Source organism: Gopherus flavomarginatus, chromosome 21 (assembly GCF_025201925.1).
Source record: "Gopherus flavomarginatus isolate rGopFla2 chromosome 21, rGopFla2.mat.asm, whole genome shotgun sequence".
Lineage (NCBI taxonomy): Eukaryota > Metazoa > Chordata > Testudines > Testudinidae > Gopherus > Gopherus flavomarginatus.
Window position 1 is genome coordinate 13,127,714 of NC_066637.1, and position 16,432 is coordinate 13,144,145.

The following is a 16,432-nucleotide window of genomic DNA, read 5'->3' on the forward strand; positions in this document are numbered from 1 at the left end:
TGCATGGGGATGATAGGTTTTGCACAGTAAGGGCTGGATCCAAAGCGTATTGAAGTCAGTGGAAAGACTCCCATTGACTTTACTGAGCTTTGAATCCGGCCTCTTTCACCTGTGGGTATGATTCAAATGATTGACTATCACCTTGTCATGTAGTGGAAAAAGCACGTTGAATGCATGTAAATGGAAACCATGTTTTGAAAAATGGATTCTATAAGCCAACTATCACGTGGTATACCAGGTTGCAGCCATTTGGAGAACATCATCATCTTTTATTTCATCCAAAATGATGGGAATTGAATTCTCACATACAGCTCTTCTCAGAGAGTTCCAGCTGCTGTGATAAACCTGACAAATCTGTCTCTGTTTACAGACAGCAAAAGCAAGAACAATGTGCAAAGACCTTAATACGTGCAATTAGCAAACCTCTCATGCTTAGGACTGATTAGTAAGAGCCTACACGAGATCAGCAGCGCTAAGCAAACCTGTATCAGTGTGCTGAGTCATAGTGCTATCCCTCTTTTCCGTTGGCTTGCTCCATGACAGTGAGCGGGCTGGCAAAGCAGAGGGACAGCTAGTTCACATTCAAGTGCACAGGAACCAAACAAAGATGGCAGCCACATTCTGGTCTCTTTTACAGTGGTGTAACTCTGAATTATATTGATTTTAATGGACTTACTCCAGATTTGCACCAGTAAAACCAAGATTGGATTCTAGTCTTGTATTTGATTGAATGCCTTATTCCTGACACCATCCCTTTAAGAAACACCCTGCAGTATTAGGAGGAGGAAGCCAGTACTTTCTGCTTTTGGAAAGGCCATCAAAATTTCAGAAAGCGATAGTTTGCTTTGTTCTGTGACCCTGAAAATAAATCCTATTAAACACCGTAATATGGATTTGACAAATGGAACATACATCGGCTAATTCCTTCAAAGATCATTTGGCAATAGAAGTTTGCAGACATATTAATATAAGAAAAAAAATGCAAGACAAATATCCCTTTCCTAAGCCCTTTCCAATAATGTGCTTCTTTCAGAGGGTTCATAACATGCAAGTGTTCTTGGTTTGCTTGTGTTTCGGGGCTACCAGTGAACTACTTTTCCCTCCTCTCCACACACCGCCCAATCCGAGATCCTATAAAGCAGTGGTTTTCAAACTTTTTTTCTGGGGACCCAGTTGAAGAAAATTGTTGATGCCAGCGACTCAACGGAGCTGGAGATGAGGGTTTTGGTGTGTGAGAGAGGCCCAGGGCTGGGGCAGAGGGTGGGGGTGAGGGCTGTGTAGTGGGGCCAGAAATCAGGGGTTCAGGGTGTGTGGGGGTTCTGGGTTGGGGCAGGGGGTTGACTCTGGGCTGGGGGTGCAGGATCTGGGGTGGGGATGAGGGGTTTGGGGTACAGGAGGGGCTCCAGGTTTGGGGGGGTTCAGGGCTGGGGCAGGGGGGTGGGGCTCTGAGTGCAGGCTCTGGGGTGAGGCCAGGGATGAGGGGTTTGGGGTGTAGGAGGGACTCCAGGTTTGGGGGGACTCAGGGCTGGGGCAGAGGATTGAGGTGCAGGGTTGAGGTGGGGCCTTACATCTGGCAGCTCCCAGTCAGCGGCACAGCGGGGGTGCAGAGGCAGGCCTTCCACCTGTCCTGGCACCGCGGACCGTACTGCACCTGAAATGGCCAGCAGCAGGTCTGGCTCCTAAGTGGAGGCACACAAGTGGCTCTCGCTCGGAGGCACTGCCCCCCTTATCCCCCAGCTCCCATTGGCTGGTTTTAAATTAAATTAAAACAGAGCAGTGGATCTGATCCCAGAAGAGAGACCCATCAAATCTGAACCCCCTGATCATGGGAATATTATCAGTGGGAGGCCTGCCTGTTACGATCAGTCAGAAAGAATAGCTTGGAGCTAAGGTACCAATTAGTAGACAGAGGAAAAAAATCCTTGGGAAATAGGAGTTAGGGGGAGAATTGGTAGTAACCCAGAATTTGTTCTTCAGAAAATTCCAACAATTTTAATACAGTTTTGTTGCAAACTGGAATGAAAACTAGAAATTTTGAAATTTCCCAAGGAAGGAAAGTTCTGAAAAAAAGGAAAAGGAAAAAAAGAAAAGGAAATCGGGGGAAAAAAAACCCCAAAACCAACAACCCCTGGTTTTGGAAAAACTGAATTTGTTTGTTTTGTTTTGTTTTGTTTTTAAATAGATCTGCTAGTTGCCCCAACTCCTGGGGACTCTTCATGCTGCCTGGCTCCCCAGGACAGCCTGGGAAATCCTCCTCCATGGAGTGGGAAGCCTAGAAGCCCTGAAAGCCCGAGGTTCTAGGGCCTCCAGGCTCTTGGCTCCATGGCCCTGGGGACCTCAGCCCCAGGATGTCCACATGGTTGGGCTGCCTCAGAGCTGTGGACTCAAGTCCCCACCTCAGGGCATGTCTGGGTAACATTTTGGTTTTGATGAATCAGCATTTTCAGCAAAAACCTGTTTTTTTAGAAAATTCTGGACCAGCTCTAGTTAGGAGTCAGGAGGCTGTTAGGAAAGCGGAACTTCTGAAACTTTTCAGAACAAGACACTTCGTGTTTTTAAGCTTAGTAGAATCGAATGGATTTGCTCTTAAAACTTGCTGATGTGCAGCCATTCTGTCTTTATCACACTGAACAGCTGCAGGATTGATTATTTTCATGCTAGAAGACATGAAGGTGGACTTTGCAGCTGAATGTGACGTGGGGCAAACTCACTGGTCAGCTAGAAGCTAGATTAGCTGTAGCTAGTAGCTGATTTACAGCAGGCGCTGCCCTTCTGAATTTAACCTGGGTGCTGTTTATTTACACTAATATGCATAATTTGGACTATCGCAGTTCTCCCTAAATAAACAGAAATAAGTGCCAATCAGAGAGCTGGTTTGTCAGGGGAGAGAGAGCTCAGTAATGGCAACAGAATGCCCCGCAGGTCCGAACTTTCCCAGGTTAATATGCCAGAGAGCAATTTAAATGGGTCAAGTGTGCCAAAAAATATAGGTGCAAATATTACAGCATGTTCCAGATGGATGCAGGGGGCTGCCTGCTTCGAACAAATCCCCTATCATAATTAGTATAAAAATAAGAAGAGAGTCAAATTCTGCTCTTGGATTTACTTGGTAGAACTCCCATACAGAGTGGTACAACATGCCAACCTGACCTAGTGTACTAATAAATCTAAAACCAAGTACATGTCTAAGAAAGAAAGAAAAAGTGTGATTTTTACCTTATTATTCAATGTATTATTTTTCTTTGTTTGAGAAACTTGCTGTTTCAGAGGCCTGTGAAGGAACGCAGTGTACGTGCAGAGTACAGAAAAGTGAAGGCCCAATTCTGCAACTATTTGGCAAAAGAATGATAATATTCATATAGTGCATTTATCTGAGGACCTCAAAACAGTTCACAGAAAAGTGAACATATCCTCAATACCACTTCACATGGGGGAAAACTGCAGTTAGAGGTTAGGTCTACAATTTCAGAAGTCTCCACCAATTTTTGGGTGCCAAACCTTATACCTAGGGCTTGATTTCTAGGGGTGCTGAATACCCAACATTCAATTGGAGTCACTAGGAGCTACAGGCACTCAGTACCTTGCAATATCAGGCTCTTGGTATCTTAAGCTAGGCACCGAAAAAAAATGATGAAACTCAAATTCAAGGGTCTTGTTGTACAGCTTCTGCAATGGTACAGCTACAGAGCTGATGCTGTAGTCTAAATGCTTTCAACATTGATAGAAGAAAAAGGGGTGCTTCCATCAATGTAGGTAGTCCACCTCTCAGAAGCTGTAGCTAGGATGACAGAAGAATCCTTCTAGTTGTGTCTATACTTGGGGTTAGGGTCAACCTAACTATGGGGCTCAAGACATGAAATTGTTCACAGCTCTGAGTGAAGTAGGAAAGTTAACCTAAGTTTTAGGTGCAGACCAGGCTTCAGTTGTAGTTGTGGACCTGAAGTGACTTGCTAACACCTACACAGCGAGTCAGTGGCAAAGTCTGAAATATAACCCACTACTCCCATTCATAGAATCATAGATTATTAGGATTGGAAGGGACCTTAGGAGATCATCCAGTGCAACCCCCTGCTCAAAGCAGGACCAACCCCCAAATGGCACCCTCAAGGATTGAGCTCACAACCCTGGGTTTAGCAGGCCAATGCTCAAATCACTGAGCTATCCCTCCCCCCCCCATGAGCTATTCCTCCATGAACCACTGGGTCATCACACCACTCAATGGCACTATTCTCATCAATGTTAATACTCAAATGAGGAAGGTGCACTAGTTTGGGGAACGTGTCTGCCTATCAGTTTATCAAGTCCATTTTTTGTTTTGGGAATGCCTGTTGTATTTTCAACATCTGTTTTGAATGGGGTCCTTGGGAGGCCTTTGAGCATTCATTCTGGAACTGGAACGTCACACCTAGGACAGAAGCTTTCTCTGGGATTCTGGCACAGCACAATCAAGGCCCATCAACATGGAATGTTTTTTTCCCCCAGTGGAACAATGGTCTTAACTGTATTTTTTAAAAGAAAACGAAAAACAAACGACTTTTCAAACTATTAAAGCTGAGGCCCCAGAAATACGTTTTGTCAAGAAACACACCTAAAGGAGGAAATAATGAATACAAAGGTACCTAGTTCTACATTCCTTACCTTTCTCCAGGAACATCAAGGAGTAGCCATCATTCCTGCCAAACATATACCTTTCCAATTAGAAGATAAATATATAGATAATGAAGGCAGAGATCTACTTGTTAGAGGGACAGTTGGTGGTAAAATGCTAAAGTTAGTAAGTATTTATGCCTCTAATCAAGGTCAGATGCATTTTTCAGAACATTCTTTCAAAACTTAGAGGTTTTGGTGGAGTTATTACTGGAGATGATTATAATTGTATTTAAAACCCCATGTTACATAGGTCAGACAGCAGTATAGTAAAGGATAGAAAAATCAGGCACAGAACTAATCTCACTAATGAATAAACATGATTTGACTGACTCCAGGAGGTGTCTGAATCTAAAGGAAAGAGACTACTCTTTTTCAATGCCACACAGAATATATATAAGAATTGATATAATGCTAATCTCTTGCGTAACACAGCAACATCAGCACAGCAAGGCTACATCTGGTCAGATCATATACCAGTTTGGGTTCTTATTAGTAACTGGGAAGATACACTTAAAATGAGGTGGAGATTAAACACCCCACTTCTATGTGAAGAGAAAAGAGTTCAAGATATTAGAGAAGAAATTAAGCAATAGTTTAAGGAAAACAATTAAAACAAAGATTAAAACAAAAGAGAAAGAGAGAGAGAGAGACACAGAGGATTCCTATGTTAGTAGAAATGCAAACATTATTTAGTAGGGTTGAAAAACCTAAAAACATTACATCAGAAAAAAATATCACAGAAAATATATCAAAAATAGAGGCCAGAAGCAAGTTAGATTTGTTACAAACAGAAAAGGCTGATCAGGCAATCAGAGACACAGTCCATTATGAAAAGGGTAACAAAAGAGACAGATTACTAATTAACAGACTGAAAAATAATAGTAAAGAAAGTACAATTATTCCTCCAGCCTGGAAAGCCCTAAAGGACATGACAAGGGGTTCAAAAAGGTAGACAGGGAGGCTTTTGCATACCACTATAAGAGACCTTACTCCCTAGATTCAGTTGACTATAAATTGATAAAGAAATATTTAGCTAAAAGCTAACATACTCAAACTAAAACACCCAGAGCTAGAAGCCCGGGAGGAAGATATTAAGGAGAAGCCCTAGAAGTTATTAAGTTCCTTAAAAATGGTAAATCCACTGGCCCTGACAGACTTCCTCCAGAATTCTATGACTTTTTTAGGGCACAGCTAACATAACAATTAACAAATCTCTTCAGTGAAATAATGGAAAAATATCCGATACTTGGAGAGAAGAACAAGCTGTAGTTGTCCCAAAATCTGCTCAAGGACTCGTCCAACAGTGTGTTTTACAGGCTCATCTCCTTATTACATCAAGATGCAAACATTTATGCTTCCATCCTAGCAAATAGATTGTTAATATATCTAGGTACTTTTGTTAACGACCAGATGGAGTTTGTATTAAATAGGCAGCTATCATTTAGTGTTCACAGAGTTTTAGACCTGGTCTTCACAGGCTTTACCAGTGAGCTCAATCTAGTTTTATGAACAGATGCAGAAAATACTTTTGACAGAGGAAAATGGCAGTTCTTAAATTTACGTTTGGTTTAGGCCCTAAATTTCACCATTGGATTTCTGTTTTATACTCCAGTCCATACGCTATTATTAGAATAAATGGATCTCGATCAGAAAAATTCACCCTTTTCAGAGATCCACTCAAAGGATGCCCTTTATCACCTCTTCTTTTTGCCATGGTAATTGAATCATTCGCCCAATCAACCAGATATAACCTAATATAAAAAGGGAATTACAACAGGAAATAGGGAACACAAAAAAGCCTTATATGCAGAATCTGTGCAGTCTGAGGGTAATATGAAAGGAATCAGTGGTCTCAGGCCAGCTTTTAGGGGGAAAAGAAAAGGCCTGAAGGCTCCCTTGTGACAACATTTGGATTTTTTTTTGGTGAGCTACAGAAACAGCAAAATGGGCAGAGAATGAGGATACTTCTCTAAACTTATCCTTGTAAAAAATATTGTTACAGAAACACAACAAGGTAGCCATTCCAGCCAACAGCCTGCCAAAGTAATGAACTCTGTCTCAGCAGAAATGATGAATCTTAGTGCAAGCCATCAGGAAACCAAGACTCTAAGAAGTTCTTTTATGAAAGGTAAAATAAAATCTTACCAAACCAAATCCCCCCCTAAAATCAATGAGACCAACCCCCAAGGCAATCAAATCCCCTATCAATCAAATCAAAGTTCCCCAGATTAGTCAGCTGAATTCCCCTTCTCAAGATTTCTTTCCATGTTTCTCTTCACAACAGCTGCACAGTTCTCCTTACCCCAGTGTTGGGCCAGACTGCTCTTCACAGCTGCTACTGGATGCTTGGCTTCCTGACAGCTGTGTGCTTTCCACTGCTGCTGTCACGGCCCCCCTCCTCAATCCCTGTTCTAAGGGCACAGCTGCCTCGCTGCCAGGCCCTCATATGAGGACAGTTTCTGGGGCACCCAGAGCATTTTGGGTATGCTTCAGTGGTGCTGGTGGTGCCACCAGCTTCCAAGATATAGGGAGATATAGGCAAAAATAAATTCCGAATGGTGTGTGTCAGTCTAAAGAGGCAGACCTTTCTTTTAACAATAATTCTGTGGCTAACACCTGTGCATAACTGGGACCAGAGCTTCTCTGGGATATTTTCCAGCGTCTTTGTGGCTGTGTGAGCCTGTCCCGGAGTCTAAGAAACTGGAATTGTGTGGACAAACTGCCCCTGGGGAGAAGGAGCAGCAGCTAATGGGAACTGGCACAGGAGAGAAACAGGAGAAGCTGCGAGGAATAGGATTGCATGGAAAGATCCAAACCCCAACACTGTGCAAACATGTCCAGGCCAGTTTCTCTCTCTGTAATGAGACAATTACATCTTACTTCTTAAGCCTCTCGGATTTTCCAATATGCACATGCTTTTTCTGGGCTGCGTGCTCTGGCGGAGCAAAGCAAGTTCGATATAACACGGTTAGATTTTTTGGCTCCCGAGGATAGCGTTATATCTGGGTAGAGGTGTCCTTGCATTGTCTCTCAGCGAGCTGTCACAAGTATGTGAGCAGGGGAATCATATACCTCGCTCGTAGTATTAGTCTTATAGTGAAATGTCAGATTCTCTCTCCCCTGCCCTGGATTGCCTATCAGTCACTAGCAGCCACTTTAATCCAATTCATTTTCTCTCTTTCTCGCAGGTATTCGTAAAATACCTTTCACCATGGTACTAAAGTGCTGGATGGTAATTTAAGGTAGTACTTAGGTATTGCTAACTCCAGCCATTCAAAATCATGAGTCCGGCCCCAAAAATCCAGAGATTTGGCTTAAAAACCATAAGTTAAAAAAATTACATGTTTTATTTGCAGCCTGAGCTATCAGGGTGCTCTTGGCTTGTGCTTTCAAGCTTTTCTCCATAGCCACAAGTCCTAAAAATTTACTTTTTTCGTGCAAGCTGAGATACTCACCCAGGGGCTGGCACTTTAAGGAAAATGCCAGATATCATGAGACTCACGATAAAATCTTAAGAGCCGGCCACACTGATATTGAGTATTCCCGAAGAGGCTAGGTTACCTCATTTTCCGGAGCCCTATTTTTAACACCCCCTTCTCTTGTTTCCTGGTTTATGGTGCTTTTGTTCTTTCTTCTATTTTTCCCCAACCCAACTTCATTACTGTGAACTGGTCATAGGGACTAGGGAGTTAAGGGGAAAGAAATCACTACCGTATATACTCATTCATAAGCCGAATTTTTGTCATAAAAAAGGGAAGCACCAGAGAAGGAGGTCAGCTTATGAACGGGTATAGAGAAGGAGAGGTGGGACACAGCCTCTCCCCCCAACAGAGGGGGCAAGGAGAGGCAGCACAGCCAGCAAAGCCAGAAGGGAAGAGGCAGGCCCAGAGTCTCTCTGCTTTTGGCCATGCTGCTCTCCCCTCAGCCTCCAAAGCTGCTGCAGCTCCGGGGCTGGCAGGCTGCAGACATGCTGCTCGGCCCGGCTCCCCCAGAACCAGTGGCTTATCCTGATGGCCCGGGAGCCAAAGTTTGCTGACCCCTGAATTATAGGGTCGGTTTATGAGTGGTTAATAAATTTTTTCCATTTTTACTTATCCGTCTTGCGGGGGGGCTTATAAATGAACGGACTTATGATCAAATATACCTAAGAAAAGGCCTTAGAGAAGAACTGACTCCACATCAATACAATCCCCTCTGGTATCCCATAGCTGGGGTTCTGCTGCTTAGAAACTTCTGGCTCCTGGACCTGTCTTGTTGTGATGTCACTGTGCAGCACAGTTATCTTGTAGGGTCATATTTGGACAGATAGTTTTTGAGATAGTCAGGATCTGTTGTGGTAAGGGTCTGGTGCATTATAATGAAAGGTGTCAATTCAATTTGTAAATAAATATGTAGCCAGCAGACTCTGTGGGGGGAGCTGCAGGCCTCAGTTACTCAATGAGCATGCTACTGTGTTTTAAGCAATTTGCAGCTTGCTGATTATGTTTATTTTTGAACCCAGACAGAAGGAGGTGTAATTAGGCTCGGCAGAATTAATTTTTTTTAAATAACGTTGATGGAAAACATCAGTGTTTATTTTTAAACAATTTTTTAAAATCTTTATCCATTTAAATTTTCACAGTTGCAGGAAATCATGGTAGGGTCAGACAATTATTTAAGGACAGTAGATTCCAAAAGTTAAAGCTTTATAACTGTTAAAATACGAATTGTCAACATCGCATATCAAAGTATATTAAGCAAATATCCTTACAGCAAACGGTATGTATGGTGAAATCACCATTCACTGACATTTACCGATAAACCTCCTTCAAAGGCTAGTTGAGGTCTAACATGAAGACAATGAATGCAAAGATCAGAGTAGCCAAGTCCTTATCCGAGAGGAAGTGTAGTAGTCTCCTGGCAATAGAAGCTGGTAAGAAGTGCTCTCCTCTGATGCAAGCTGCATGTTCAGGAATAGTTAGGAGACCAGCACAACCTTGAGGCTACCATGATGTGGTGTTTGCCTGGCCTCAGCTGAGGATGAAGTCAGTGTTTTGGCAAATTTCTCAGAATCTTCACCTTTTCGTGTTCTCTGTATGTATATATATCTTCTTACTATATGTTCCATTCTATGCATCTGATGAAGTGGGCTGTAGCCCAAGAAAGCTTATGCTGAAATAAATTTCTTAGTCTCTAAGGTGCCACAAGTACTCCTGTTCCTCTCTTCCTAAGAGCATCAATTCTGTCTTTCCTGGATTAAGTCTGAGCGCACGTCCAGACTAACCCGCGGCATCGGCGGGTTAAAATCGATTGCTCGGGGATCGATATATTGCGTCTAGTCTGGACGCGATGTATCGATCCCCGAGTGCGCTTACATCGATTCCGGAACTCCATCAACCCGAACGGAGTTCCAGAATCGACACGGAGAGCCGCGGACATCGATGCTGCGCCGTCCAGACGGGTGAGTACCTCGATTTTAGAAATTCGACTTCAGCTACGTTATTCCCGTAGCTGAAGTTGCGTATCTAAAATCGATTTTAATACCTAGTCTGGACGTGGGCTGAGCCAATGGCTGTTTATCCATTTCATTATTTCCGATAATGACAAAGGCTGCTTTGGTGGAGAGGGAAGCAGAACAGAGTGTGATCAGAATACTGCGGCATTTTCCCATGTTTATCATGACTGCGTGGTCTTTTTGGTGGGAGCCAGCAGAGTTTTGTCTTCCGGGTGCTGCTGGGTTCTTTATGTAGGTCAACAGCCTTTCATCATTGGCCATATCAAGGGCTATTGACTGTGTAAGGAGTGCTGTTATTAAGCACTAAAAGGCATGGAGATCTGGCCTCTCCCAAAGACCATAAACAGTTCATCCTTCTAATCCTGAAGCCTGTCTTTGAGCAATACCCTGGCCTGAAACCTGAGTGTAAAAGGGCCATATTTCCAAATACAGCTTTATCCCAGCTCAGTTGCGAGACTGACATGAACCATCTCATTTTAAAGCTATAAATTATAAAGCAGCTACAGTCATCTGTAGCAATCCTACACAGCTGTGAATAATCAACTCCCTTTCCTTAGATATAGCACTCTATGCGCAGCATAGAACAAAGCAGTAAACTCTATTCACCCTTTGTAAAATGGGGCAATTTGGTCTCACTCACTGTAAACAGTCAAAGGTTTTGGAGAAACTGGGTATCTGCACTGAGATTAGTATCTTGAGGCTCATGATGGATGGAAAACCACCACTGTCTGCTGCATGGAACAATCCTTTTGTACCACAGCACACCAGTGCTGGGTGCCTCTGGAAAATCATTACATCTCAAAGTTCTGATCCTTAATTCCACTAATACACCACCATCAAAACCATCTATTTCCCAGGAGGCTATGAAAGAGTGTGTCACTACACTGTCAGAAAAAGTGACCCAGTGGCTGTGTCTGCTGCAGGGCCGGCTTTAAGCCGATTCACCCGATTCCCCGGAATCGGGCCCCATGCTGAAGAGGGCCCTGCGCCTAAGGGGGCCCCACTCCGGGGGTCTTCAGTGGCATTTTAGCAGTGGAGGGTCCACTCCAGGGGTCTTCGGCTGCATTTCGGTGGCTGTGGGTCCTTCGGTGCCACAGAAAACCTGGAACGGAGCCCCCACCGCCGAAGTGCTGCCCAAGCCCCGGGCCACCTTCGAGTATTCCAGTTGGGCCTCGCAGGTCATAAAGTTGGCCCTGGTCTGCTCGGTAAGTGGGCCTTGTCCAGTTCTAGTCCTAGATGCTTTGCCTGTTAAATACAGAGTGAAAGAACTGGTTGGTGACTGGGGTCTCTCCACTTCTTATGCTCTTGGGAGAGGGAGCTTGAGAAAGGCCTGCACGGCCTCCCGAGGATACAGCTAGAGAAAAAAGAATTCTGAACTCCTATGCAGGGGCACCATACAATGAGTAGGGTCCACATGCAGAGGACCCTGAAGAAGAATGTGATAAGTTATAATTATTTGATCTATCCACTGGGTTAAAAATTATGTTCAGTTATCAGCATTTATTATAATATAATAGATGACAGTTTCCTAACTCAAAAAGTGTTGCATCCAACATGGGAGAATGCTTCATTAGACCTCATCTTGATAGATAAAGAGGAACTGATCACAAAACTAAAAATTAAGGGATACAAGTGATCATGACTTCATCACATTTATAATGTGCAAACAGAATAATCTCTAAACCATGGGTATCTTGGAGGGCTGGTATGGTGTGTATATAAGGGAGGTAAATGGTAAGCTGCTTCCTTTAAGAACACAGTCACTTGAACTGGAGCAACCAGAGGATCAGCAAGAACATTAGTTATTGGGAGTGAACCACATCCACCCTGACTGAATTGGCCTTGTCGTCCCTGGTTCTCCACTCACAAGGGATTTCCTTTCTCTTCATGTGTCAGTATATTTATTCTTGTATCTGTAATTTCCACTCCATGCATCGGAAGAAGTGGGTGTTTTACCCATGAAAGCTTATGCCCAAATAAATCTGTTAGTCTTTAAGGTGCCACCGGACTCCTTGTTGTTTTTGTAGATACAGACTAACATGGCTACCCCTCTGATACTTAGCTTCTGATGAGGGTGAAGAAATCGTGTGACACTGAAGCCACTCCACCCTGATTTAATTCAGAAATGGGGTTACTATTTTTTTTAACTCCCACAGACTAGCCTCTTGCAGGAAAAATGGGTCAGCCAAGCCACTGAAATTGAGAACAGATTGGTTGAGCGTATACGTTATATTTTCCAGCAACTAAATTGCTAGTATTAGTGAGACAGAAGATGCATTTTCTTATTTTTTGATTCTTTCCTCCTCCCAATTGGTCTGTGTTTTGTTTTGTTTAAATGAGAAATAGGATTGGACTTTAGCAGCCCAAGATCCATCAATTAAAAGTACCTTTTTCTGTCTCCCACTCAGGGCATTTAATACCCCCTAAGATACAGTCAAAGCAAGGAATTTTCATTTTACAGGCCTCTGCACAAAGAAAGAGGGCAGAAAGGAACTTGTTACAAAGAAGTTTTACTTAACTGTTTAAGTTTTCAGTGTAAAAATGAAATAAAAAGAAAAAAGTTATACACATTTTAAAACATTTCTATGTGGAACAGGGCAAGCTCCACTCCTGCCTTCTACCACCACAGGAATGGCTCTGACTCCACTGGTTGTGTATCCACATTGTATCATTTATTTGTGCTCCCTCCACCAATATCTGTACAGTCCTGTGCAGCAATGCTGTTTACATGCATAGAGTACGTGCCTACAGTGTCTCCTCTGCTTTTGGCCCCTCCCCAGGTCCTGAGGTCTCCCTTCTGTGAGACTGGGCTCAGCTAGCCTTGTTCCTCTCCTCCCTCACTTCCTTCCAGCTCCCTTCTTAGCCCTTTTAGCTGGTGGATTAATTGGCTCTTTAGCCAAATAGGTGGCTCCCTCACCGGATTGGACAATTAACTTCCATTGTTGTTTGCAGCGTCAGTGTAGCCCAGCGGGACCCAAGATATTAGAAAGCTTTCTTCTTTCACCAACAGAATTTGGTCCAATAAAAGATATTATCTCAGCTGCCTTGCCTGTCTAGAGCAGTGTTTCCCAAACTTGGGATGCCGCTTGTGCAGGGAAAGCCCCTGGCGGGCCGGGCCGGTTTGTTTACCTGCTGTGTCCGCAGGTCCGGCTGATGGCGGCTCCCACTGGCTGCGGTTCGCGGCTCCAGGCCAATGGGAGCTGCTGGAAGTGTCGTGGGCTGAGGGACGAGGATGGGGGTTTCTGAACTATGCAGGGGCCATCAGTGGCACCCATATCCTAATACTTTGCCCACCAAAAGCAGCATCTAAGTATGTGAACCCAAAAGATCACTATTGACCTGTGTTTCAAGGCTTGGTGGACTACAAAGGCAGATTCATGAATACAGATATGGGAAACACTGGAAAGGTTCACAAAGCTAGGGTACTAAGGAGCATGGGGGTGTACTTGAGGGGGCAAAGAAGGGACTTTATTTCCCAGAGACGATGTGGGTTTCTAACGTGTGTTTATGAGCCCTGACTCCGACCCCTGAGCTGAGCTGCGAGCCTTGACCCCTGTGCATGGCTGCGAGCCCCAACCCCAGTGTGTGGCTGTGAGGTGAGCTCTGACCCCGAGACCTGCGCCGGGCTGCGAGCCCCGACCCTGACCCCAGTGTGCGGCTGCGAAGCGAGCTCCAACCCTGAGACCTGCCCTGGGCTGTGAGCCCCGACTCCGACCCCCACAGTTCATGATGCACTATGATGCACACCTTATATGTATTAGTTGATTTTGTACGCGGATCTTATGATTAAAATAAATAAACGTTCTATTATCATTATGATTCTTGTTATTTACGTATTTTTCTTCTTCTTTTTTTTTTTTTACAAAGTAACTACTATGAAATTATATGTAGGGGGGAGGGCACAATTTTATATTCTTGCCAACAGTTATTTTGGGGGACCCCACATACACACATGAAGCCATACCTCAATATTAATGACTCTGGAAAAAGGGAATTCACTTACAAATGTAGTAGCTGCAGAATGATCATGGAGTGCACATCTGGCAGGCTGAAAGCTCATTGGTGATGCCTGTGCAATGGTCTGGAGGCCACCAGGGCCAAGGCTGTTTGCATAATGGTCACGTGCTGCATGCCGCATAACATTTGTGAGGGTAAAGGGAAGTGCTTCAGTCCAGAGTGGGCACAGAAGAGGTCTGAACTCTCTGCAGTCAACTGGATGCCACTCATCTGCATGTGGTCCTGGTTCCCAGTGGGCGTGTCAGGGATGCCGGGTGTGCATTCATGTTGGAACAGCAGGGAGGCAGAGGGTGACATCTGCCTGCACTGAGGGACACTTTCACACCTGCATAGCTGCTGGAAAAGCACAAGAGGGGACATTGGCACATACCTGTGATGCTACCTAGTTTTGTGAGGGTTTTGTTCCCCTGTCGCAGACAGTCTTTAGCCATTCATTCCTGTGATTATTCACCCACTACAGGGTCTCTCCACTGGGTTAACACCTTAGGGATTGGGTTGGTGCTGTGGAGGGTGCAGGCCTAGTTGTGTAATGATCATTGTGCAAGGTTTGTGTGTTCATATGAACACCTGTTGCAAGACTATGTTATCTGGAGCACTCAGTTTAAACAACCGTATCAACATTTCCTCAAGCAGTGGGAGGGATTCACACATTCTTTCTATTCACCATTTGTTGTGGGCTGTGTTAGGAACACTTAGAAGCTGGTATGCATCACCACACCCGAGGTTGAAACTGGTAAAGGTTTTGAGGGGCTGCAGGAGAAGGGGCCATTTAAATCACTGTTCAGTGGCAGACGACTTTGTTACTTTAATCGTGTTTTCCTGTTCTGTATGTGAAGCAGTCATAAAAGAGGGTTATCTACCCATTTTCTGTGTTATGACTTCTGCTGCTTTTGAAACTACTCCTGCATTTTAAGCAAACCAAAATACATTTTCTTCATCCCTCCCAGAGAGTTAACGGATCTGCGGGTGGGGTGGAAGTAGGTGTGGAAGGGGCAGAAATGTGTTTGCAGTGCGATGCCCCAGAGTTTTACACTATTCAAATTCATGCGTTCTGAATCATGGGGACCAATCCCAAGCCTGAAAACATGATGTTCATCATCACATGCAGGAAGGAGGCTCCACACCGAGTAAATGTTATTGCTTCCTTGACTTGAAAGTGACAATTAAGAAAGAACTATGTGACTGGAATCCCAGGGGGGCCACGCTGAGAATGCTTAACCAGGCAAAACTGGGGAATTGCCTGCCATATTCTTTGTAAACTGGTTATTACACTAATACTTAGGTTCATCAAGGTAGCAACAAAACAGCTTCTACAATACCATAATGGCTACCCAGAAGCCCAAAACACAGTTCTCTTAAAGCAATCCAACCTTGGGCTCCCACCCAGACAACCAAGTCAAATATGATGATTACTGAAAATCTTGTTCATCATATAAAAAGTTCTACCAACTTTATGCAGGGAAGGGGAGAGTTTGCAGGGAAGGGGAGAAGCGAACCACTGAAAACACCCTCTCACCCTCAGTTCCAGAACATCCAGCCCCTGTCCAGCTGACAGCGGTGAAAGGGACAGGGAAAGACAGATACACTACAGGTATGGTGTTCCGGGAAGTTTCATATCAATGCCACAAGCTGCTTGCCCCTCCACAGCAAACGCCGGGCAGTAACATCTTCCAAGGGAGAAAGGACTTCCTCAGACATTCCTCAGACAACCTTTCCTGTTCTAGGAACCATCGATAGTCTTTCAAGGAAGAAGATAAAGTTAATAGTTACAACCAATTGTACATTTACTGTGCCCAGCCAGGACCTTTCTAAAGCCACCCTCATCCTCTTCCCAGTCCACATGGCCCTCGAACCTTCACTGCCTGCACACTGGCCGAGAAATGCACAGTCTCAGGAGTGCCATGATTGTTGCTTCATTAATCTGGTTTATAGCTTCTGCCACATGTGTAATAGCAGTTCATTGGAAAAAAAACAAACAATAAAATCATTGATTTATAGCTGTGCCTTGCTCAGGAACCATTCTGGAAATGAGCAGAGCAGGGCTGGTCTTTAAATCAGGGATGTAGTGCTGGAGCAAGAGGGGATCTTGGTGGGGATAGTGGGGGGCCATTGTAATTTATCAGCCTGGGATTCTGATTCCTGCTGCAGCTTGGGGTCCTCCTTGTGGGGCTTGCTCAACTGGGTCCCTCCAGGTGGAGGTACAACATGACATGCTCCTTTTACTCTGAGTCTTCTGTGGTTTCCTCTGAGGCCCATGGTGCCTCTGGCCCT